Consider the following 23,698-nt stretch of genomic DNA (forward strand, 5'->3'; position numbering starts at 1 on the left):
ATCTCAACACTGGATATGTTCACCGATAATGGGGATTTAAAAGGGCAGAGACAAGGCCTCCATGAGGGTCTGACTCACTGGGATTCAGGATCCATCACTTGAAAGTGCCTAAAGTGAGGCTTTGGAGGGGAACTTGGGTGATCGTTGGTTAAGCATCTGTCCCTTGATCTCGACTCAGGTCATGATCTTACAATTTGTGGGTTTGAGCCCTGCACCAGGCTCTATGCTGATGATATGGACCTGTTTGGGATTCTGTCTCATTCTCTCTCTCTGCTCCTCCCCCGCTCATGTGTGCTCTCTCTCTCTCTCAAACTAAATAAACTTAAAAAAATAAAATAAAATAAATAAAGAGGGTCTTTGGAGAAGAAGATTTCCTGGGGCCACTCCTGACTGCAGCTCCCACTGCTTAGCTCTCCTGCCACCAGGGGAGAGATAGAGGACTACCTGCCCCTGATCCCAGTTCTGGTGAGAGGGCTCCAAAGGGAGCATCTGGAGAGCCTATGTGTGTTTTTCGAGGTCGTGAGATAGAAAAAGCAAGAGGCTGGCTAACAGTGCAGCGAAATACTAACGGCAAGCCAGTGCTGTGAGAGCCCCACAAATGTGTGAAACCCACAGAAGAATGTTGTCCTGGTGTCATTAAAAATGGGGCCCCGCCCTGCCTAAATAAGCTCCCGCCAGAGGTCAGAAGAAAGTGGAAAGTTGCAGAAGCCAAGCAACCAGTGAAGCTGCAGAGTGACCAGCCAAAGAAGGGGCACTGCCCACATCAAAGGAATTGAACTTGAAGAAGCCTTGCAGGGGAGCCTCTGAGGAGCCCACAGAAGAACTTATCAGGTCCAGAGACAGCCAAGTCAGCTGATGACAGCAGCAGCCAAATAAGAACTCACCAAGTCCCCTATCGTCCTGCTCCCGGCTGGGGCCCCTGCATAGGAAGTGGGGAGAGAAGAAGTGCTAGGCAGGTAACGAAGAAAGGAACAGCATCTCTCTTCACTCTGAAGGGTCAACCTGAAGCCGGATTCAACCTGGAGAAGAGAGGTGATTTAACATTACACAAATGCAGAGTTTGATACTTCATAGGACTAGACTAATGACTGAATTGCAGCCATGATTATGACACAAGTAACTGCAGGATATTTTTTGCCTGGAGTGATCAGTGAGGTAATAGGACCAGCCCAGCTCTGCTAAATAAGTGTTTACCATCCAGGAGTCGAGCTTGATTAACATACTATTTACAGAACGACGAGTATCTGAATAAATAAGCCCAAACCCAACAATTCCCAAAGCTAACCTGCCCATGTGGGGACACAATTCTGAACGCTCGTGCCCTTTCAGACCCCTCTTGTTTGTAGCATCTGCTAATGGAGCTGAGATAAATCCACGAGAAAATCCTAGAGACACGAGGTGGTTATTTTGTTGAGGATTTAGCCAAAAGCTATGATAGCTGAAAAGCTTTTGAATTACAGGAACCAGATAGCTATAAACACAACCCTCTTCTCCAATATTCTAACTCCCTTACCAAAAGATGACACAAAGTCAGCAATTTGGTCTGTAAATTTCTAGTCCTTTTTCCATGCATTGGCAAAAATATAGGGACATGTAACCATATATATTTTGGTGGGGTTTTTTTTTTTGCTTTTATAACAGATTCACAATATATGTGTTATTCAATACTATTTGTTTTGACTGAACAACATGTTTCACTTTTTAATGGGTGCACATAATACTCATAATACCTCATAATTTGTCCAACCACATTTCTACTGATGGGCATTAAGGTGTGTTTAAATTGTTATCAAAGTGATACAGAGGAATTTTTTCTAACATCTCTGTTGCAGGCACAAATATTTTTTTTCAACACAGAATCCTAGAAATGAATTTGTTGGGTCAAAGATCCATTTAAATGTAGACAGATATTGCCAGAAAGATATTAATTTACATTTCTCCATGACTGATGACATTTACTTCCCTCCATATACTTGCTGATGCTGGATATTATCAAGTTACAAGTTTTTTCCAATCCACTGAGTAAAAAAATGACATCACAGTGCTGTTTTTATTTGCATTTCCTTCATAAGGACCAAGGCTCAACATCTTTTTATGTTTGTGGACCATTTGTACTTTTCTGCTGTTAATGACCTATTCATATTCTTTCCCCATTTTTAATTGGGTTGTTCGTATTTTTTTTTTTGTATTTGTGAGGTAGTATGTTTTTATTTTGTGAACATTGTTAATTATGTTTGACAAATATTTTTTACCTCAGTCTATTATTTGTGTTTTAACTTTTTAAATGGTGTCTTTGAGGAAAACTATATTTTTATGGGGGGAAAAAAGGTAGTATTTTTTCCTTCATGGATTCTAGATTTTGTGTTTTGCTTAGGGAGACCTTAACCCAGCTAAAATATATCTCCATCTTTCCTTCTAATACTCTTGCAATTTTATTTTTGCAACTTGAAGTTTTTAATCCATTTGGAATTATTGTAGTATGAAGTAGGTATCTATATTTATTTTTCCAAACTGTGCCAACACCATTTATTGACAGTTCATTCTTTCTTCTTTGATTAAAAATACCATTTTTATTATAAACTAAATTCTAATTCATTTCTTCATCTGTTTGGAGATTTTCTATTCTGTTCAAAAATTCTCTTTATATAGGAGCTAACAATACTTTAATTACTATAGCTTTATAGAATAATTCGATATTGCATAAGTCAAGTTCCACCTCAATTTTCCTCATTCGTTTTTTAAAATCTGATATGTTTGAAAATTACTTTTCAAATTTCATAAAAATTTGAATTTATTAATTTGTGACCGATATGACAGTTTTACAGTGTTAAACTTTCTCTCATCCAGAAACATAATTTCCATCTTCATTTTCTAAGGTCTTCTTTCATGTCTGTGAATAAAGTTTTAAAGTATTATTTATGTAGGTTTTACATATTTCTTGATAGATTTATTCCTGGTGTTTTTTAGTTTTTGTTCCTTTTGCTATTATATTTCCTAATTGCTGATGTATAGATACTACAAATGTCTCATATATCCAGCCATTTTATTAAAAACTCCTTTAGCTAATTCTCTTTGCTCCTCTCTGGAAATTCTTGTTAGTATGACTGACATTTTGACCTCGGAGCCAAAGGTGTGAAATATATTCATGTGTCCTTTAAATATCTGTAAGATTTTACATCCAACCAGAGAGAAAGAGCATGTAAAGAATATAGAATTCAATCAGGCAGTAAAGAGTTTAGGTGAACAGAGTTATCAGCAACCTCAATAGGAGGTTGTGGACTTAAATCAGATGGAAGAATTGAGTATTTTGTAACTTGAACCCAAGAGAAATGAATCGTATTTGAAGGGTTTATGCTTAGAGTCCGTGTTGTCATAGCAACAATTAAAGGAGCTAAAGGTGTCTATTGGTAATGAGGGGAGAATCATGCTAAATCTATAGATCCCAGGTTCCTTTCTCTTAACCTATGCTTACGTGAGATGATAAAACCCAGTTCGCTAGCAGTGGTAAAACTGACCCCTTGGGGTAGTGTGTTTCCAATCTCATGGAAGTTTAGAATTTAATATATTCTAAAGATAATCAAACTCAAATTACTGACACTTTTGTGTTATATTTAGGATAATTTGGGTAAATTTGGATTTTGAACTGGCATTAGGTTTCTGACAGATTAGCCTTGTGATTTCAATTTGAAATGTGTGCCTGAATAATGGACTTTAAATTTAGAGATTTATTTTGAAATATGAAAGAGAATTTGACAAAATCTACCAACAGTATTGAATGCTATATAACATTAGCTATTATGCAAGCTACACTTGCAGGTTTAATTTATTAGATTCATAAAAGTTGTATACATATTTAGGAAGGTTTTGCTTATTAAGATAGGCATGTTTCAGGTTTCGGAGAAAATTAAATTTATCAAAGTTATAAGTGCATTTTATTTCCTTTAAGAGAGTATAAGGTGTAAATAGAACTATGTTTTAAAGAATTTAATCTATAAAACTTAAGTTACTCAATGGTTATTTTTTTAAAAAGTGAAGGTGCTTACAAAAAGAAAAACATGATCTATAAATTGAACTCAAAAGTTAGAACTAAATTTTAAAGTTACTTACCCTAATAAATTGAATACTCATTTTTAAATACACCAGTTGGTTTTTCTGTGCAAAAAAGTTAGTAATGCATGGACATCACAAAATTCATGCTATTTTCTTAAACTTTAAGTTAGATGATTATTTCACTGGAAATAATGTTAGTTTTGTTGCTTCTTTCCCTGTATTTATACTTTTTATTCTGTTTTCTTGTTTAAATATCAGCAAACATGAATGCAGATGGTAACTACGTTTTGTTCTGTCATGGTAATATTTCACCATTAAGTATGAAGCTTTGTTGTCAGTTATACTCATACTTTATCAAAGATATTTCTTCCTATCCTTAGCTTAAAGATTTTTTTTTATCATAGATGGGTATTGAATGTTGTCTAACATTTTTTTCAGCTTCTTTTGAAAAGATCATGAGGTTTCTTTTTACTTACATTTAATCTGATAACAGGGAATTACATTAATACATTTCCTAACAGCAAAACTTTCTGGCTTTACTATGATAAATCCCAATTGTCATGGTATATTATTGGATTTTATTTGGTAGAATTTTTAGAAAGATTTTTATACTTGTATTTGTAAGTGAAATTGATCTATAATTTTATCATATATTATTTTTGTTTCTTTTACCACGTCTAATAAACTTTAGTTTTTAGAGCAGTTTTATTTTGACTGGAAGGTATAGAGGTTGAGTGGAAGGTATAGAGAGTTCCCATATACCTCCTGTCCTAACACATGCATAACCTTCCCCACTATCAACATACCATACCACATTGGTACATTTGTTGTAATTCATGAACTTCCATTGACATGTTATCCCCACTCAAAATCCATAGTTTACATTAGGGTTCACTCTTGACGTTGTATATTCTATGGGTTTGAACAAATGTATAATGACATGTATCTATCATTATGGGATGATACAGAATATGTTCACTGCCCTCAAAATCCTCTGTGCTCCATCTATTCATCCTTTTCCACTTCCCCCACCAGCCCCTAGCAACCAATGGATCTTTTCGTTGTCTCTTTAATTTTGTCTTTTCCAGAATATCATACACTTGGAATCATACAGTATATAGCCTTTTTCAGATTGGCTTCTTTCTTTTTTAGTGTTGAGTAATATTCTAGTGTCTGGGAATGCGACAGTTTGTCCATTCACCCACTGAAGGACATCCTGGCTGCTTCCAAGTTTTGGCAATTATGAAAAAAGCTGCTATAAACATCCATGTACAGGTTTTTATGTGGACATAAGTTTTCAATTCACTTGGGTAAATACCAAGGAGCACAACTGCTGGCTCATATGCTAAGAGTATGTTTAGTTTTATAAGAAATTGACAAACTGTCTTCCAAAGTAGCTATACGATTTTGCAACCCCATCAGCAATAAATGAGAGTTCCCATTGCTCCACATTCTCATCAGCATTTGGTGTTGACTGTGCTTTGGATTTTGGACATTCTAACTATGTATGTGGTATCTCATTATTGTCTCAATTTGCAATTCCCTAATGACACATGATGTGAAACATTTTTTCATATGCCTATTTGCCATCTGTATGTCTTCTTTGGTGTGCTCTGTTTAGGTCTTTGACTCATTTTTTAAATCGAATTGCTTATTTTCTCATTGCTGAGTTTTATGAGTTCTTTATATATTTTGGATAATGATCCTTTTTCAGATGTGTCTTTAGCAAATATTTTCTCCTAGCCTGTGTGGCTTGTCTTCTCATTCTGTTGACACTGTATTTCTCAGGGCATAGGTTTTTAATTTCAGCAAAGTCAACTTTTTAATTATTTCTTCACAGATGATTTCCTTGGTCTTTTATCTAAAAGGTCTTTGCCATGCCGGAAGTTATCTAGATTTTCTCCAAGATTATCTTCTAGGAGTTTTACAGTTTTGTGTTTTACATTTGGGTCCATAATCCATTTTGAGTTGACTCTCATGAAGGGTATGAGGTCTGTGTCTACATTCCTTTTTTATTGCTTGTGGACATCCAGCACTATCTGTGGAAAAGACTCTCTGCTCCACTGTATTGCCTTCACTCCTTTGTCAAAGATCAGCTGACTACATTTATGTGGACCTATTCTGGTCTCTTTCTTCAGTTCCATTGGTCTATTTTTCAGTTCTTTCACCAATACCACACTGTCTTGATTACTATAGATTTATATTAAGTTTTGAAGTCAGGTAATATTAGTCCTCTTGGTTCTTCTTTAATATTTGGTTGGCTATTCTGAGTTTTTTGCCTCTCTCTCCACATAAACTTTCAGATCAGTTTGTTGATATCCACAAAATAACATGCTGAGATTTCAGTTGGGATTGCATTAATCTACATAGATCAAATAAGGAAAAACTGACATCTAACAATATTGAGTCTTCTTATTCATGAATATGAAATTTCTCCCCATTTATTTAGTTTTTTGATCTCTTTATTCAGAGTTATGTAGTTTTCTTCAAAAAAGTTTTGTGCAAGTACATCTTGTAAGATGTGGTAAGATTTATATCTGAGTATTTTGTTTTGGGGGGGGCTAATATGATAATACATTTTTAATTCCAAATTCCACTTATTCATTGTTAGTAGATAGGAAAGTGATTGACTTTTATATATTAACCTGTACCCTACAAGTCTTCTATAATCCCTTATTAGTTCTAGGAGTTTTTAGGTAGGTTCTTTTGAATTTTCTATATAGAAGATCATGTCATCTGCAAACAAAAACAGTTTACAGTTTCCTTCCCTATCTGTATACCTTTTATTTCCTTTCCCTATGTTATTGCATCAGCTAGGAATTCCAGTACAATGTTGAAAAGCAGTGAAAGGAGGGCACATCCTTGCCTTCTTCCTGATCTTAATGGGAAAGCTTTGAATTTTGTACCATTAAGTATGATGTTAGCTGTAGTTTTTTGTTGTCGTTTTGTTCTGTTTGTTTTTTTGGTAGACATTCCTCATTAAGTTGAACAAGTTCCCATCTATTCCTACTTTGCTGAGAGTTTTTATCATGGGTGGGTGTTGGATTTTGTGAAATGCTTCTGCATCTCTTGATATGATCATATGATTTTTCTTTTAGTCTGTTGATGTGATAGATTACATTAATTGATTTTTGATTGTTGAACCAACCTTGCATACCTGAAATCCCACTTCATTGTGATGTATATTTAATTTTACACATTCTTGGACTTGATATGCTAATATTTTGTTGAGGATTTTTGTATTTGTGTTCAGAAAAGACACTGCTCCGCAATTTTCTTGTAATGTCTTCATCTGGTTTTGGTATCAGGGCAATGCCAGCCTCATAGAATGAGTTAGGAAATATTCCCTCTTGCTACTATTTTTTGGAAGAAATTGCAGAGAATTGTTATAATTTCATCCGTAAATGGTAGAATTCACCAGTGAACTCATCTAGGCTGGGCTGGGTACTTTCTCTTTCAGAAGGTTATTAATTATTGATTCAATTTCTTTAATATATACAGAATTATCCAGATTATATATTTCTTCTTGAGTGAGTTTAGCAGATTGTGTCTTTCAAGGAATGAGTCCATTTCATCTAGGTTATTAAGTTTATGGGCATAGAGTTGTTCATCATATTCCTTTATTATCCTTTTAATGTCCATGGTATCTATAATGATGTCCTGTCTTTCATTTCTGATATTAGTAACTTATGTTTTCTCCCTTTTCTTCTTAGTTAACTGGCTAGAGGTTTATTTATTTTATTGGTCTTTCCAAATGAACCAGCTTTTGATTTTGTTGATTTTCTCTGACTTCTTTTTAATTTCATTGATTTGTGCTCAAATTTTTATGCTTTTTTTCCCTTTTGCCTACTTCAGATTTAATTTGCTCTTCTTTTTTTCTAGTTGCCTAAGGTGGAAACTTAAATTTTTAATTGTAGATCTTTCTGGTTTCTAATATATGCATCCAATGCTGTAAATTTCCCTGTAAGCACTGTTTTCACTATCTTCCACAAATTTTGATAAGTTGTATTTTCATTTTAATTCTGTTAAAAATATTATTTTTAATTTTTTTTAATGTTTATTTTTTGAGACACAGAGAGAGAGAGAGAGAGAGAGAGAGAGAGCAGGGGAGGGGCAGAGAGAGAGAGAGGGAGACACAGAATCCGAAGCAGGCTCCAGTCTCCGAGCTGTCAGCACAGAGCCCGATGCGGGGCTCAAACTCACAAGCTGTGAGATCATGACCTGAGCCACAGTCAGACGCTTAACTGACTGAGCCACCCAGGCACCCCTGTTAAAAATATTTTTATATTTTCCTTGGGATTTACTCTTCGACTCATGTGTTACTTGGAAGTGTGCTGTTTAATCTCCAAATATTTTACATTTTTCAGCTATATTTCTATTATTGATTTCTAGTTTAATTTCATAGAGTCTAAGAGTAGACATCATGTGATTTCTATTCTTCATACTTGTTAAGTTGTTATTTTTGGCCCCAAACTGTGGTCTCTATGGTGAGTGTTCCATATGAGCTCGAAAAGAATGTTTAATCTGATGTCATTGGATGAAGTAGTCTATAGGTGTCAATTATATCCAGTTGATTGATGGTGCTGTTGAGTTCAACTCTGTCCTTACTGATTTTCTGCTCTCTAGATCTGTCCACTTCTGATAGAAAAGTGTTAAAGTTTCCAACTATAAGAGTGGATTCATCTACTTCTCCTTGCATTTCTATCAATTTTTGCCTCATGTATTTTGATGCTGTACTTTTAGGCACATACACGTTAAAGGTGGTTGTGTATTATTGGAGTATTGACCTCTTTATTATTATATAATGCTTCTCTTTATCCCTGATAATTTTCCTGGCTCTGAAGTCTGCCCTGTCCAAAATTAATATAGTTACTCCTATTTTCTGATTATATCTTTCTCCATTACTTTATTTTTAATAGACACATGTCTTTATATTTAAAGTGGGTGTAGGGGTGCCTGGGTGGTTCAGTTGGTTCAGTGTCTGACCCTTGATTTCGGCTCAGGTCATGATCTCATGGTTTGTGAGATAGAGCCCCACGTCGGGCTCTGTGCTGGTAGCGGGGAGCCTGCTTGGGATTCTCTCTCTCCTCTCTCTCTGCCTCTTCCTCCTTCCCCAAATAAATAAATAAACATTAAAAAAAAAGTGGGTTTATTATAGACAACATATACTGGGGTTGTGTTTTTTTTTTTTAATCTACTTTGACAATCTGTCTTTTTTTACAAGAGGTTATTTTTAGGTAATCTCTACACCCAACATAGAGCTTGAACTCTGAGATCAAGAGTCTCACACTCCACTGACTGAGCCAGCCAGGAGCCCCAGTCTCTGTCTTAATTGATGTATTTAGACCATTGACATTTAAAGTGATTATTGATATAGTCGGGTTAATATATACCATATTTGTTGCTATTTTCAATGTGTTGCCCTTGTTTTTTTATTCTTATCTTTGTCTTCCACACTTTTTCTACCTTTTGTGATTTTCACTAAAAACCATTTTATTCTTTTATTAGCCCATTTCAGATACTCCACCTCCTTCAGTCAATTTTATAATTACCTAGAAAATGATACATCCCATCAAAATTTCAAGTTCATTTATATATTTTTTGTGTAGATAGAATTTCCAAATAATTCTTTACTTTCTGCCATTTTGTTGCCTTTCTCACTCCAAATATATTTGGTGTTCTCTCTCTGTTAAACTTATAAATGGAATAGCAAAAGTTTTTGTCTATTTCATAAGTCTTTTCATTTTGTGTCCTCCTGATTTTATTACTGAAATCTTTTTGCGGTTTTTACAGTTTAAAAGTATTTATACTTTCATCTCTATTATGCTGTTCTTAAATTTAATTCATTCATTCACTCACTCACTCATTCATTTATATCTTTCTCACTTTTGTAAGTTGACTGCTTTAAGCAAGACTATTTCATTTAAGACTATCTATTCCAATGATGATACATTCCTGCCCCCACCAATAATAGGAGTCCAATATCATTATTCTGCCACCAGGTGGCTGGCTAGTGATACTGATATGGTGACATAGCAGGGCTCAGGGTTGACATCTGCTATTGGTGCACTGGGTACTCTTCAGTGGTAGGGGCCAGATCCCATACATAACTTCCATCCCTACCACCATACTTTCCATGAACTCATTGAGTAATCACTGGAGCGACCAAGGAAAGTGGCTGCTGATTGACATCCATGGAGCAGGTCATCTGGTCCATCCTTTGGCCATCTGATTATTGAGAAAGTCCTCAGTCCTTGGTCAGCATTCATAACTATTCACAAATATTGTCATACTCTGGGTCAAAGTCAGGGCAATGGGAGTGGCTCACCAGGTGCAGGTGATAAAAGGGTGCATTGTTTGCAGAGAATTTAAAAATAATAATAAAGCCAACTATAAATTAGTCTTCTTTTTATTAGCAGCATGTGCTGGCAATCCTAAACAATGTCAGTGATACAATACTCCTCCCTCAAAAAATCTTTTGTTGATTTATGTTCTAAAAATTGCTTGCACCTGGGGTAGACCACTCCAAACACCTGCCCTTGGTATGTCAAAAGTTTCCATCCACTTACCCTGCCCCTAGACCTTCATATTGTCAATCCTCCAATATTATTTTTTTCTAGTCTCTGCCTACACAATCATTAGCCCCTGACTATCAGTTTAGACTCAGAACACAGGACATCTCTGTTTCCAGGAAATGTGAACAAAAAGATGTACCACTTACAATTCTGCCCACAGGGAGAATTTCTCTTCATCCTTGTCAGTTGTCATCATTGTCAATTCATCATTATCTTCATACACAATTGAGATTAATAAGTACAGAAGTCTGCATATAGTGCAGAATCATCATCCATAAATCAGGTTTCATGTTTTGTTTCCTTATTTAAATGGCCTTAGGGTGCTCTTCCTACCCATAAGGCTACATCAGTGGGTTGAAGGAGATATGGTTATGCATCAAGGGTTGGAACACTCAGAATGGGCACCATATGCTCACACAGCTTACTGTTACCTTTACACCTGCTAGAGCTCAGTCTCACAGGTCCCACTTACCCTACTGAAGAAGTGCTGCTAGGCACACTTAATCTTATGGCTTGATAGATAACACCCAATTCATGATAGGCAGTTGATAGCAAACTAGATAGAGCCCACATCTAGGACAGCAACTGACTGGACTTCCTAATTAATTTTTCAAGAATCCAATAACATTCTCCAAAAAGATTTGTTGTCTTCACAGGTCATGGGATAGAAGAAGTCACCACTCCTGCATCTTTCAAGTTTGTAATGAAGTCAAATAATCTTTGCAATATCTCCAAGAGTGAGTATTACTTTTGATTTACTGTTCATTCATGTTCTTGAAGTTATTTGCAAAAAACTGTTCATAATAGTCCTTTACTATCCTTTTATCTCTCTCTCTCTCTCTCTTTTTGGGGGGGCGGGGAGAGAGAAGAGAACATGAGCAGGGGAGGGACAGAGGGAGAGGAAAATAGAGAATCTGAAGCAGGCTCCACACCCAGCACAGAGCCGACTCTGGGCTCCCTCTCACGACCATGAGATCATGACCTGTGCCAAAATCAAGAGTTGGAAGTTTAGGCAACTGAGCCACTCAGGTGCCCCTACTATTCTTTTAATACTTCTAGGATCTGTAATGATGAACTCTCTTTCACTCATACAACAGGGGCTTGTGTTTTCTTTCTTTTTCCCCATTGCCCTAACCATATTTTATCAATCTTACTAATCTTTTCAAAGAACAAATTTTTTACTTTGTTACTTCTTCTATTGTCTGTCCATTTTCTATATCACTGATTTCATTTTTCTACTTAATTTTGGTTAAGATTCCTCTTCTTTTTTCTGTTATCTTAGGGTGGAAGTGTGGATTCTTGACTTTAAACCTTTTCTAATATAAACACTTAAAAGTATAAATTTCCCTCTGTGCGCTGCTTTAACTGTTTCCTTTTAATTTGAAATATCTTCATTACCATTCAGTTTAAAACATCTTCTAATTTCCACTGTGATTTATTTGTTTTGATTCATAAATTATTTAGAAGTATATTGTCTAATCCAAGAACTTGAGAATTTTTAGACAGTTTTTTGCTATTGATTTATAATTTAATTCTGTTGTTTTTAGAAAATATATCCTGAATAATTTTCTAAGCTCTATAACTTATGACACTTGTTTTAGGTCCCAAGAGTACAAGCCTAATCTTACTATTTGTAGTACAATAGGGTGTGGTACAAAGTAGGCACTCCATAAATATTTGATGAATAAACAAATGAATGAAGAGTAGCCACATTCAAACAGAATAAAGTGATGCACAAATTACAGAGGTCAAAAGAGAGTAGTGAAATCTCTACTCTAGTAGTGAAATGATGGGGCAGCAGCATTTAACTTTTCTACAGATGAGAGTGCAAAGTCCTTTCTCTGTTACAGTTGGATCTTGAGAAAGCACAGAAAGAATGTGAGAAATCCTGTAGCCAAAAGATGAGAACCAAGGATAAAGTCTTAAGAAACAAACAGCAAATGCTGGGGATAGAAAGAAAATAAGCCAAAGGGATCAGAATCTAAAGTGAGACTTCACCTCTCCAGGTAGTCAAGATTTGACTAGTTTATTAATTGTTATTTGTGGACTACCAATGATTTTAGAAAGCCTCATTGGGATTATGTGTATTTTAACAACTGACATATGGCCTAAGATACCTCTAAGTAAACCTATGTATTGGTTCTTTTGTTTCTAAACCAATGACTGTTGCTTTCAATGTCTTGAATGAAGTATCCCATAAAATACAATCACCAGCTAGGTGTCCTAGTAGATACTCCAGATATTTCAGTCCACCAGAACCCCATCCATACAGAATGATTATGTACAGCTGGGACACTCCCTGATTTAATGATTTAGATTGGTCAGTCTTACAAATAGTAGAGAAACAATCTCTCATATGGGAGCACCAGCTGGTCTTGTTATAGCATAGAATTTCTTTACCCAGAAGGTGTTTAAACAAGAAAGAAATAAAGTATTTCATGATTAACTCCTTCCCCCAGGAAAACTGCTTTCTGAAAGCACATATTTTGGAGTTTCTTACCTATACCATTTCATCCAATTGAAAATTGGAAGAAAATTGGACAAATTTTCATAGAATGCTTTTTTTTTAGTGTAACTTTTTCTGTGTGGATACAACAGAACTATATCATTGGTTTCCATTCTTATCTTTAGTAGTTTAATTTTTCTACTTAATTTTGGTTAAGATTCCTTTTAATCCCATAGTGATGGTTGTTCAGATTGTTGCCAGTGTTTTGCTATTGTAATAAATACTACAGCGACTACTTTTCTTATTATGCTCTTATGATATTTACCCTTTAAAATAAATGTTAAAAAGTGGAATTTCATTTCTGTAGCCTGACTAGTTAGCAAAATTCCAAGCAGAGTAAATATTATGATGAGTTCTTTGACACCATTCAAAGAAAAAATTTTCTGGTTTTGTAAATTTTCTAACTTCTTATTTAAATTTCTTTAAAAATAGGGGCACCTGGGTGGCTCAGTCGGTTAAGCGTCCGACTTCAGCTCAGGTCATGATCTCTCAGTCAGTGAGTTCGGGTCCTGCATCGGGCTCTGTGCTGACAGCTCAGAGCCTGGAGCCTGCTTCAGATTCTGTGTCTCCCTCTCTCTCTGCTCCTCCCTCACTCATGCTCTGTCTCTGTCTCTCAAAGATGAATAAATGTTAAAAAAAATTTTTTTTTAAATAAATAAATTTCTTTAAAAATAAAAAAGCAACTTCTTAAAAGAAAAAAAAAAAAACTCTAGGCCGAGGTTTGCAGCAGTTAGAAGCTTCTGGGGCGACTCTATTGACCACTGTGTCTAAAACTCACCTCTGCAGTTTGGAAGACAATAACTTAGGACACAAAAGGCTTGCAAGTCCCCACAAGGCTTTCTTTTTCACCTGGAAGAACAGAAAATACAGAATTCGGTAAGAGACATCTGTTTCCTCTATTTGGCTTTCCTTGGATTAAGATACTGCATTTTCTAATTGTTTTTCTCCCATTCAAGAGCTGCCTTTCCTTGAGAGGCAGAGCAGGGAGAGGTCTTTTTTCAGTCTTTGCTTCTGAGGCTTGGTGACCCAGTGTCCTTGCTGCATCTGGAGGTCACCTTTGCTGCAAGCTGTTCGTGTATTTGACATGCTTAATCTCATCAATCAGACCTGAAGAGGCCTTCAGGCCTTCAACGATCCTGAAGAGGTGTTCAGACTGTTCTGGAATTAGGCATATATCAATACGGGGGACTATTAGACCACAGACCAAATGATTTAGTATACATACACAACCTTTTAAGGTTAACTGCATGTTACGCAAAGTATTTTGTGAGAATATATGTTGACTGTATTCCCCTAACATCAGACTGTAAAATGTTAAATAAGGGGAAAAAAGTGCTATTTTGGAATAATTATTGTTGCTTTTTGGAGTGTCGTTGGGAAGTGAAGTAGAAAAATAAGAAAATATGTTAGCTTACCAAGCACTCAAATAAATAGTATTTTCATGTTCTTTAGGTATTTAAGTTAATATTAATATATAAAAATTATATTTTGATACATTTTCTTACTTGTCATCAAGCTTCAGAATTTTCATGAAAATTCAGATTTATAAGAAAAAGTTAATTTCAGACGACATCATGGAAGGATTCATAATAGCTCTTTGCCCATGACTACATACAGTCAATTAATCTCCCTGGGTCTTGGGTTCCTCATCAATAAATGTTGAACTAAACAGTTCCTAAATAACCCTCTCACCCTAAATTCCATGATTCTATGTATTTGGAATGAAATGATTCATTGCTCTATAAGTCACATATCTCTCTGAGGAATGCAAGGAGTTAACAAAAAAATCTCAAGATATAAATACGGACTTTTTTGTGAACTGCCAATAATCTATTATTTACTTGAAAATACCATACAAATAGTTTATTGATGTAGTCCTTTCTACAAGAGTTTCATTTTAAGAGGAAACCACACACACACACACACACACACACACACACACACACACACACAAAGAGGAAATCACTATTCTAGCTCTATGTATGTAGTATGGCAGGGTTGGGAGAGAACTTTCAAAAATCTTCCTCAACATTGAAAAGAGTAAGGACAAGCTTGGAAGACTGGAAAAATCTGGACTTTGAATCACAGATGAAAAAAACTTCAGTTTAATCAAGTATGAGGTCATGTTTCATATGGTCTATTTATTTTCTTCTGCTGCTTTGTAATGCAGTTGTAGATGCTGAATTTTAATGAAACTCTTCATTGATTGATTGGTGATAATGCTAATCAATTTTGAACATTACATCTAATTGTTTTATGACCCAGTTTGACTATTTCAGACCCAGAATAAAGGCAGCAGAATGGTGAAAGAACACCAGATAAAGCCAGGGAGACCTGGATTACAGGCTATACTCTATGACCTTGGACAAATGGATTAACCTTCTGGGTCTCAGTTTCCTCTTTTATAAAATGAGAATATTGAATTGCTTAGGTCTCTTCCTCCTTTAAGACTCTATGGTTCTATGAAAGAGCTGGTCAACAGTTCTTCTCATTGCCTATCAAGATTCTAATTCATCCCTGATTCTAATTCTAATAGAATTGATTTACAATCAGAATTTCTTGCTTTCACAATAATAATGACAATAATGACAACAAACCATCACTCTTTTACCCCTTCTGGCTCGTAAGTGTCTCATTCTCAAATATAGGATCCAACTCTAGAAATGGGAAGAAAGGCTCACAGATAGAAAGGATAGAGAATTTGAAAAAGCTCAAGCACAGATTTTCACCCCAAGGGATAAGGAAATGGAATAGGCATATTAATGTAGATTCTTTACTGCAGGTGGCATTAGCCTAACTCAAACAAATGCAGGCAAATTAAGGGAATTTATTAACTCTCGTAAATAGAAGGTTTGGAAGATTCATCTGGCATCAGGTACACCTGGATTAAGGCTCATAAATGGCAATATCAAGACTCTGTCTCACCCCCTTCTTTGACAGGGTGTTCTACAACAGGTTCTTTCCAGATCACCAACAAGATGGCAGCTGAAAGCTGAAGACTCTAAATCCATATAAGCTTAATAACCAAGAAAGAGAAACATGTTTTGTTTTGTTTCCCAAATAACCCCAGGAGAAAGTGCCAGAAATGAATAATCTGTTGATCTGACTTGATCACATACTCATCTCTGTACCAATCAGTGTGGCCTATGGGATGGGTTCCCTGATTTATGGGTACAGCGTAGGTGATGTTTCCACTTCTGTAGCTGAAGAAGGGAGTGTACCCAGGCCTATGAAACACACATGGAATGGGCTGCTCATAGGAAAGATGGGTTTTGTATTCCAAACAAGTGGGGAAATCATGCTAGAAAGATCACAGATGGAAGGTCACTAAAATAGATTTCATTGGACATTGCAAACCAAGGGTAGAAGGTAGTTACCTTGGATGATGAGTTCTGATAAAAATGATTCTGAGCTATGTGAAGTCTCACTACCGATGAGTGTGAAGACTGATCAGCAATGTCTGCGGTGGACACTGTGCCACTGAGCCAACAGAGGTATGCAAACCTCACACTTGCTATACCTTCCTAGTGTGAAATCATGATTCATTTCCTACCAAGTATGGTCAATTCAACCACCAGCTCTTTAGAATATCACAAGGATAGGCCCTTCTTTTGAAAATTCCCATTTGTTCATGCTTATAAAGCCACTGAGATCCTTAGAGATGGGAACCCCTCCCATGTTGGAAATTTTGACATTTTATTTGAAGTTATGCAAACCTTTAGGACACAAAGAATGATCCTAGCTAGCAATGGTTCTTAACAAAGAATGTACATCAGAATCACCTAGGTAGTTATTTTTAAATTTTTTTTATGTTTATTTTTATTTTTGAGAAAGAGAGACAGAGCATGAGGAAGGGACGGGCAGAGAGAGAGAAGGAGACACAGGATCTGAAGCAGGCTCCAGGTTCTGAGCTGTCAGCACAGAGCCCGAAGCGGGGCTCGAACTCACGAACCATGAGATCGTGACCTGAGCCGAAGTCAGTCACTCAACTGACTGAGCCACCCAGGCACCTCTAGGTAGTTATTTTTAAATATATATGACTGGTCTCTAACCCCAAACTTTCTGATCCAATACAGCTTGGTAAGATCCTAGTGAAACAGAACTATTATCTATGAAAGTTATACATGCTCATAGTAAAAACAAACAAAACAGGACAGAGAGGTACAACATGAAAAGTAGAAAGTCCCTTCCCAAGGAAGGATTTAGGTGGGGAAGGGGGGAAAAGGAAATTTTCCTTTGTCTTACATAAATGTCTATATTGTTTGAAATGCTTTTTTATAACATGCCTGAATCAGTTTTGTATTTTACAATGAGCGTGATAATCTAAAACACTTATTTCTATCAGAAACTACAATGTCCCTGCCAGCCAAATTGTCATCACTGAGACTATTCTATTTGCAGGTAACAAAAATGGCATAAAATACTTTTAAAAGTTCTTGTGGAGGGGCACCTGGGTGGCTCAGTCAGTTGAGTATCTGATTTCGGCTCAGGTCACAATCTTATGGTTCATAGGTTCAAACCTGTGTCAGGCTCTGTGCTGACAGCTGAGAACCTGGAGCCTGCTTCAAATTCTGTGTCTCCTTCTCTCTCTCTGCCCCTCTCCCACCCGTGCTCTGTCTCTCAAAAATAAATAAATGTAAAAAAAAAAGTTCTTTTTGAGACAACATGCTTTTCTTACTCCCCTGAAGTTAACCCTGTGGACAGTTTATATATTCTTTCAGAAGCTTCCTATACATATAAGTATATATATATATATATATATATATATATATATATATATATATATCACCAAGGAGGCACAAACCCAAAGTGTGTGTGTCTGTGTGTGTGCGCGCGCGTGCGTGCATGTGTGTGTGTGTGTATATATACTTCCTTTTATTATGGTAAATGATGGAATTATACTATTATGTATATCCTGTTCTACAATTTGCTTTATTTCCTTAATTATTTGGGCCTCTTTCCCATAGGATCTACCTATATTTTCATAAAATCTACCTCCTTTTAGTGACTTCATAATATTCCAACATTTTTCCCGTTTACTAATAATGCTCAGCCCACATTCTTTTAAATATTTATCTGGGCGCTGTGCAAGTACAGCTATGGAATATATTCCTACTTAAGTCACCATTAGTATATATATATATATATATATATATATATATATATATATATACATTTAAAATTTTTGATGAACACTATTGAATTGCCCTCCAAAAAATTACACCAACTTACAGACCCACCTACACTGTACAGCAATATCTGTCTTCCCTATTCTCAGATGTCAAGTATATTTCAAAGAAAGCTTCCCAGGTCACCTTGAAACATAATCCTGATCAAGAACCACTGTGCTTGAAGGCTGTCACCTAAAAAAACCTGTTATTTGTTTTTAGAATTGTTTTATATCTTAAGATACCTCTTAGAATAAGAAATCATATGTAGAAAGACTAAATTCTAGGAATCATATCCATTTGGATCTCTTTATATCCTATAACTGGTATTGAATGCTAGGGGCCTGTGAGACTTTGGATGAAGTCTCCTGCATTAGCATTTCTGGCCATGGAAGCCACCCAGAGATGCAATTCAGTGGCTGCAAGATAAAGCTTTTCTGTCTGGACTTTTCTCTGGCCTGGGAGCCATAGTGTGATTCTGACTGCTCAGAGATGGCTTAGGCAAGGCTGAGCACATCCAGAGAAACAAAGCATTTAGAACTTTCTTTAAAAAAAAAAAAAAAAAAACTTTTTTTGTGGGGGAGCAGGGGCGCCTGGGTGGCTCCGTTGGTTGAACGACCGACTTCGGCTCAGGTCATGATCTCGCAGTCCATGAGCTCGAGCTCCACGTCAGGCTCTGTGCTGATAGCTTGGAGCCTGGAGCCTGCTTCAGATTCCATGTCTCCCTCTCTCTCTGCCCCTCCCTCACTCATGCTCTGTCTTGCTCTGTCTCACTCTCTCAAAAATAAATAAATGTTAAAAAAAATTTTAAGTAGCTTTTTTTTTTTAACATTTATTTGTTTTTGAGAGACGGAGCAAGACAGAATGTGAGTGGGGGAGGGGCAGAAAGAGAGAAGGAGACACAGAATCCAGAGCAGGCTCCGGGCTCCGAACTGTAAGCCCGGAGCCCAGTGCGGGGCTTGAACCCATGAATTGTGAGATCATGACCTGAGCCAAAGTCAGATGCTTTATTGACTGAGCCCCCCAGGCACCCCGAGAACTTTCTTGAATAGAGATTTCCACAAGAATAAAGTATAACCGCAGGTATTTTAGACCCACACTCATATACACACAACATTTTGTGATGAGAAACAATGTTGTGTATTCTTAACTTTGAGGAGATTTAGCAATTGGCCAGGAAAAGTGGGAACTTTCTCAAGTTTGTGTTAGGGTACCTGAATTACATTTATGGCATTGAATAGGCGAATTCCTAACCTATGCGACTAAATACAGTACCCAGATAATCTAAAACGATTATTTCAGTCAATAACTACAATGTCCATCCCAATCAAACTGTCTTCACTGAGGTTGTTTTAGTCACTAGTGACAAAAGAACAATTTAAGCTAGCTTAATACACGAACAAAATAAGATGTGGGCACATTAGTATTAGGATACAGGGTTGCTCACAAACACGGAAGGCAGGGATTGTGAAAGGGACTAGACACGTGACTGAAGAAGCCCCATGTTTCTCAGTCAGTACTTGCCTCTACCTCATACTTCTCCCTCCACTTAGCTTTTTTATCTCCTCTGTTCTCTCTGCAGGGCAACACTCCATGCCTTTGCCAACCCTTGTGGGCAGATGGATATTTCACTGCTCTTGAACTTCCATCAGCTCCATTTCAATAACATGCTGGGTCTACCCGGGCTATCTCAGAATCTGATTTTCAAATTTTTGAGAGAATCCAACTGGCCCATTCAACCTTGGCCAGAGAAGGTGGGTTCATGTAACAGTATACTAGCAGCTAAAGTTTATCGGGTGCTAACTACACTTTATAAGCATTACCTTTAAAAAAAATTTTTTTTTTTAACGTTTATTTATTTTTGAGACAGAGAGAGACAGAGCATGAACGGGGGAGGGTCAGAGAGAGAGGGAGACACAGAATCTGAAACAGGCTCCAGGCTCTGAGCAGTCAGCACAGAGCCTGATGCGGGGCTTGAACCCACAGACCGCAAGATCATGACCTGAGCCGAAGTCAGCTGCTTAACCGACTGAGCCACCCAGGTGCCCCAATATAAGCATTACCTTTATAGAGCCTTTGGGGCCCTCCTTTATCAGGACACTGGTACAGTTTTCAGAAAAAGAGGGTTAATTGCAAGTTGTGCAGATGTCCTAAAAGATGTCCATGACTCAAATCTCTCTCTCAGAGCATGAGAAAATTATATGCAGAGAGAAAGACACGCACATAAAAAGCTAACTTGAGCCTTGTACTCAGTTCAATAATGCCGCAATGGGAATAAGGACAGGACTTAAAGAGTCCCAAACACCTGAGTTCTAATTCTAACTCCAACAAGTTTATGAACTGTGTGGCTTGGACAAGTTCCTTTACCTCTCTGCTCAATTCCCTTTTCTTTCTGTGAAAGTGTGATAATAGCACATATCGCATGACACAGTGTACACAGAGTGATTGAGTTCCGCTACCTCTGAAGCCCCTAAACATCAGCAAGTAGTTATGAATGCTTCCTCTGTAACAAGGAAATGTCCAAAAGAGATGGGCACCAACAGGAAGGGAAAGATGGAGAAGTAAGGAGTCTGCTTCCCTTGGTGAGCATTATCATTATATATAATATCACTATATAATAAGAAGAGCTAATAGTTCTCAATTATTGTGTACACTGTGGGGGAGGTGCTTTACATATATTTATGTATATTAGCTGAGTTACTATTATTGCCCCATTTGGAGGCACAGAGAGCCTAAGTAACTTGTCCTAGGTCACACAGCTAGTAAGCTGCAGAAGTAGGACGTGAGGATAGACAGTCTGGCTCCAGAGCTCACATCTTAGTCACTACTCTGCACTGCCTTCAGGCCAACTGTATCATAGTCTATCCTGCCATGTGTCCCTGAACTAGAGAGGTGTTTGTGGATATACCGGCACAGAGAGAAGACAGTGTGCCTTCCAGTTTTCAAACTTGCTAGAATCCCCCCCTTGTTTATTCCACATGCCCCCTTTAATGAGGTTACCTCATCAGAATTAATGGATTGTTATTCTTCTTGATCCATGGTGTAAATTGTAAACTCTGAGATAGTTTGCCTACCACACTTAGTTTAAGATTTGGAAGGTTTACTTGCAAAAGCTCTTAGAAGCACCCATGAATAAACAAGAGCGAAAAGTTAAACCAAGGATAGACATTTTTGTTTGCACTTTTTTTCAAATCTATCCAAACAACTGGATTCAAAAGCTTTCTCTGACACCATAGGCAAATACTTCTTCCCCAGGCACAGACAGCCTGTCAGAGACAACACAGGCCCACTGCTGTGATACTTGGAGAAATTTATAAATGATGCAAAAATTCATATTTTTGCCAGGTTCTGCCTTAAAAGAGTCCCAAAGAGCACAACATCAATGAGTGGTAGTGAAAGCTGATGACTTCTAAGAGAATCAGAGGACATACATGTGGCAGACGCCATTGGTCAGCTAGCCTAACTCCCATTCTCAAAACCCACCTCCTTTGGCATCCTCCATTATAAAGGCTAGAAAAGTCTAATATTTGCCTTCCTGCTCTGCTGCAGCTAGGGCTGGCTTTGTGAAACAGTTTGAGTTCCAATGAGGGATAAGCAGAATTCTACAGGGGTTTCTGACAAATCTTTGCTTTCCTGATATAAAGGACAGATGTCACTGGCCCCACTTCTTCTGCCCACTGCCTTCTGTCGTCTTCTTCTTCTTCTTCTTCTTCTTCTTCTTTAATGTTTATTTATTTTGAGAGAAAGAGAGAGAGAGAGAGCACATGCACGTGAATGAAGGAAGGGCAGAGAGAGAAGGAGACAGAAAATCCCACATAGGCTCCACCCTGTCAGTCCAGAGCCCAACAATGGGGCTCAATCCCATGAACCATGAGATCATGACCCGAACTGAAATCAGGAGTCAGATGCCTAACCGACTGAGCTACCAAGGTGCCCCCATTTTTTGCCTTTTAATTCTACACCTATCCATATATCTTTTAGAAATCTCCCAGAAGTTGGGTTAAAGACCATTGCTTAATCAAATCACTAAAATGACTCATAGGGCACTGATAATCAAAATGAGTTCTCTTTATAGTTTATCTCCTAATGATAATACTTATTTTTTTAATTTTTTTTAATTTTTTTTTAACGTTTATTTATTTTTGAGACAGAGAGAGACAGAGCATGAACGGGGGAGGGTCAGAGAGAGAGGGAGACACAGAATCCGAAACAGGCTCCAGGCTCTGAGCAGTCAGCACAGAGCCCGTCGCGGGGCTCGAACTCACAGACCGCGAGATCGCGACCTGAGCCGAAGTCGGATGCTCAACCAACTGAGCCACCCAGGCGCCCCGGTAATACTTATTTTAATGTAACACGAGTATCCCATTGTTAATGGTAGGGTGGTATCATGCATTATAACCAAACTTACTGTTAGTCTAATACACACATGAAGTCCAAAAGAGCGTACAAAACCATTTTTTACTCTAGGACTTAGTTGTGTATTTCAATTTTACAGAGTTCATGGTTGAGAGAAATGGCTGTGGTCATTTGTTCTACTTCACCCTTCTCCAGCTCTCAAAAAGATCCTCCTAAACAGGCCCTAAAGGTCACCCATGTGAGCACACCCTCCTGGACACTAGGAAACCAATCTCTCACTCCCTGAACACTCTCTTCTCTTCCCCTACACCTAGAGATGGGTGGAGAGATTCATGGGAGCCAAATGAACCCCATTAATTAATATCATTGAGTATATAACAGGCAGTCAAATGTTCATTAAATGAATAAATTAAAAAGGAGTATCTACCATAAAGTATGGGTTTCTAGAGAGGTTTTCCAGAGAATGTGGTCTGTCTTAGTCACTTTGGGCTGCTACAAGAAAATACCACAAACCGGGGGCTTATAAACAACAGAAATTTATTTCTCTCAGTCCGGAGACTGAGAAGTCCAAGATCGTGGTGCTAGCAGATTTGGTGTTTGGTAAGAGTCAATTTTGTGTCTGGTAAGAGTCCACTTCTTCACAGATGGCTGTCTTCTCACTGTGCCCCACATGGCAAAAGGGACAAGGGATCTCTCTGGGGCCTCTTTTATAAGGGCACCGATCCCATTCATGAAGGCTCCTCCTTCATGACCTGATCATCTCCCAAAAGGGATCCCTCCCAAAGGGGATCCCTCCCTAATTTAGGTACTTCCTAATACCATCCCCTTGGGGGTTAGGATTTTAACATTTGAATTTTGAGAGGACACAAGCATTCATTCCAAGCATGGTCTAAACAGTCTTGAACATCATTTGTGACGTAGCCAAGTGGAGAGGCGATAGGGAGAGCAAGCCAGAAAGAATCCACAGCATGAAGCGAGGTGTTTTACATGAATACAAGAGTGGTGCACTGGGAGAAGTAGAAGTAATTTCGTGCTGCAAAAGT

At 37.4% G+C, this 23,698-nt stretch overlaps 1 long non-coding RNA gene across 2 annotated transcripts in view; it reads right to left on the bottom strand.

The window, feature by feature from the left end:
• Positions 1 to 23,698, bottom strand: part of LOC122239607 — a 158,094-nt gene that overhangs the window by 14,713 nt on the left and 119,683 nt on the right. For both annotated transcript variants that reach the window (XR_006218857.1, XR_006218856.1), the window contains exons 4-5: positions 13,910 to 13,980; positions 885 to 1,019 (exon numbers count right to left, since the gene is read on the bottom strand). This is a non-coding gene — a long non-coding RNA (uncharacterized LOC122239607). The remainder of the gene's footprint in view (positions 1 to 884; positions 1,020 to 13,909; positions 13,981 to 23,698) is intronic.

The sequence above is a fragment of the Panthera tigris genome, chromosome B3 (assembly GCF_018350195.1).
Source record: "Panthera tigris isolate Pti1 chromosome B3, P.tigris_Pti1_mat1.1, whole genome shotgun sequence".
Classification (NCBI taxonomy): Eukaryota; Metazoa; Chordata; class Mammalia; order Carnivora; family Felidae; genus Panthera; species Panthera tigris.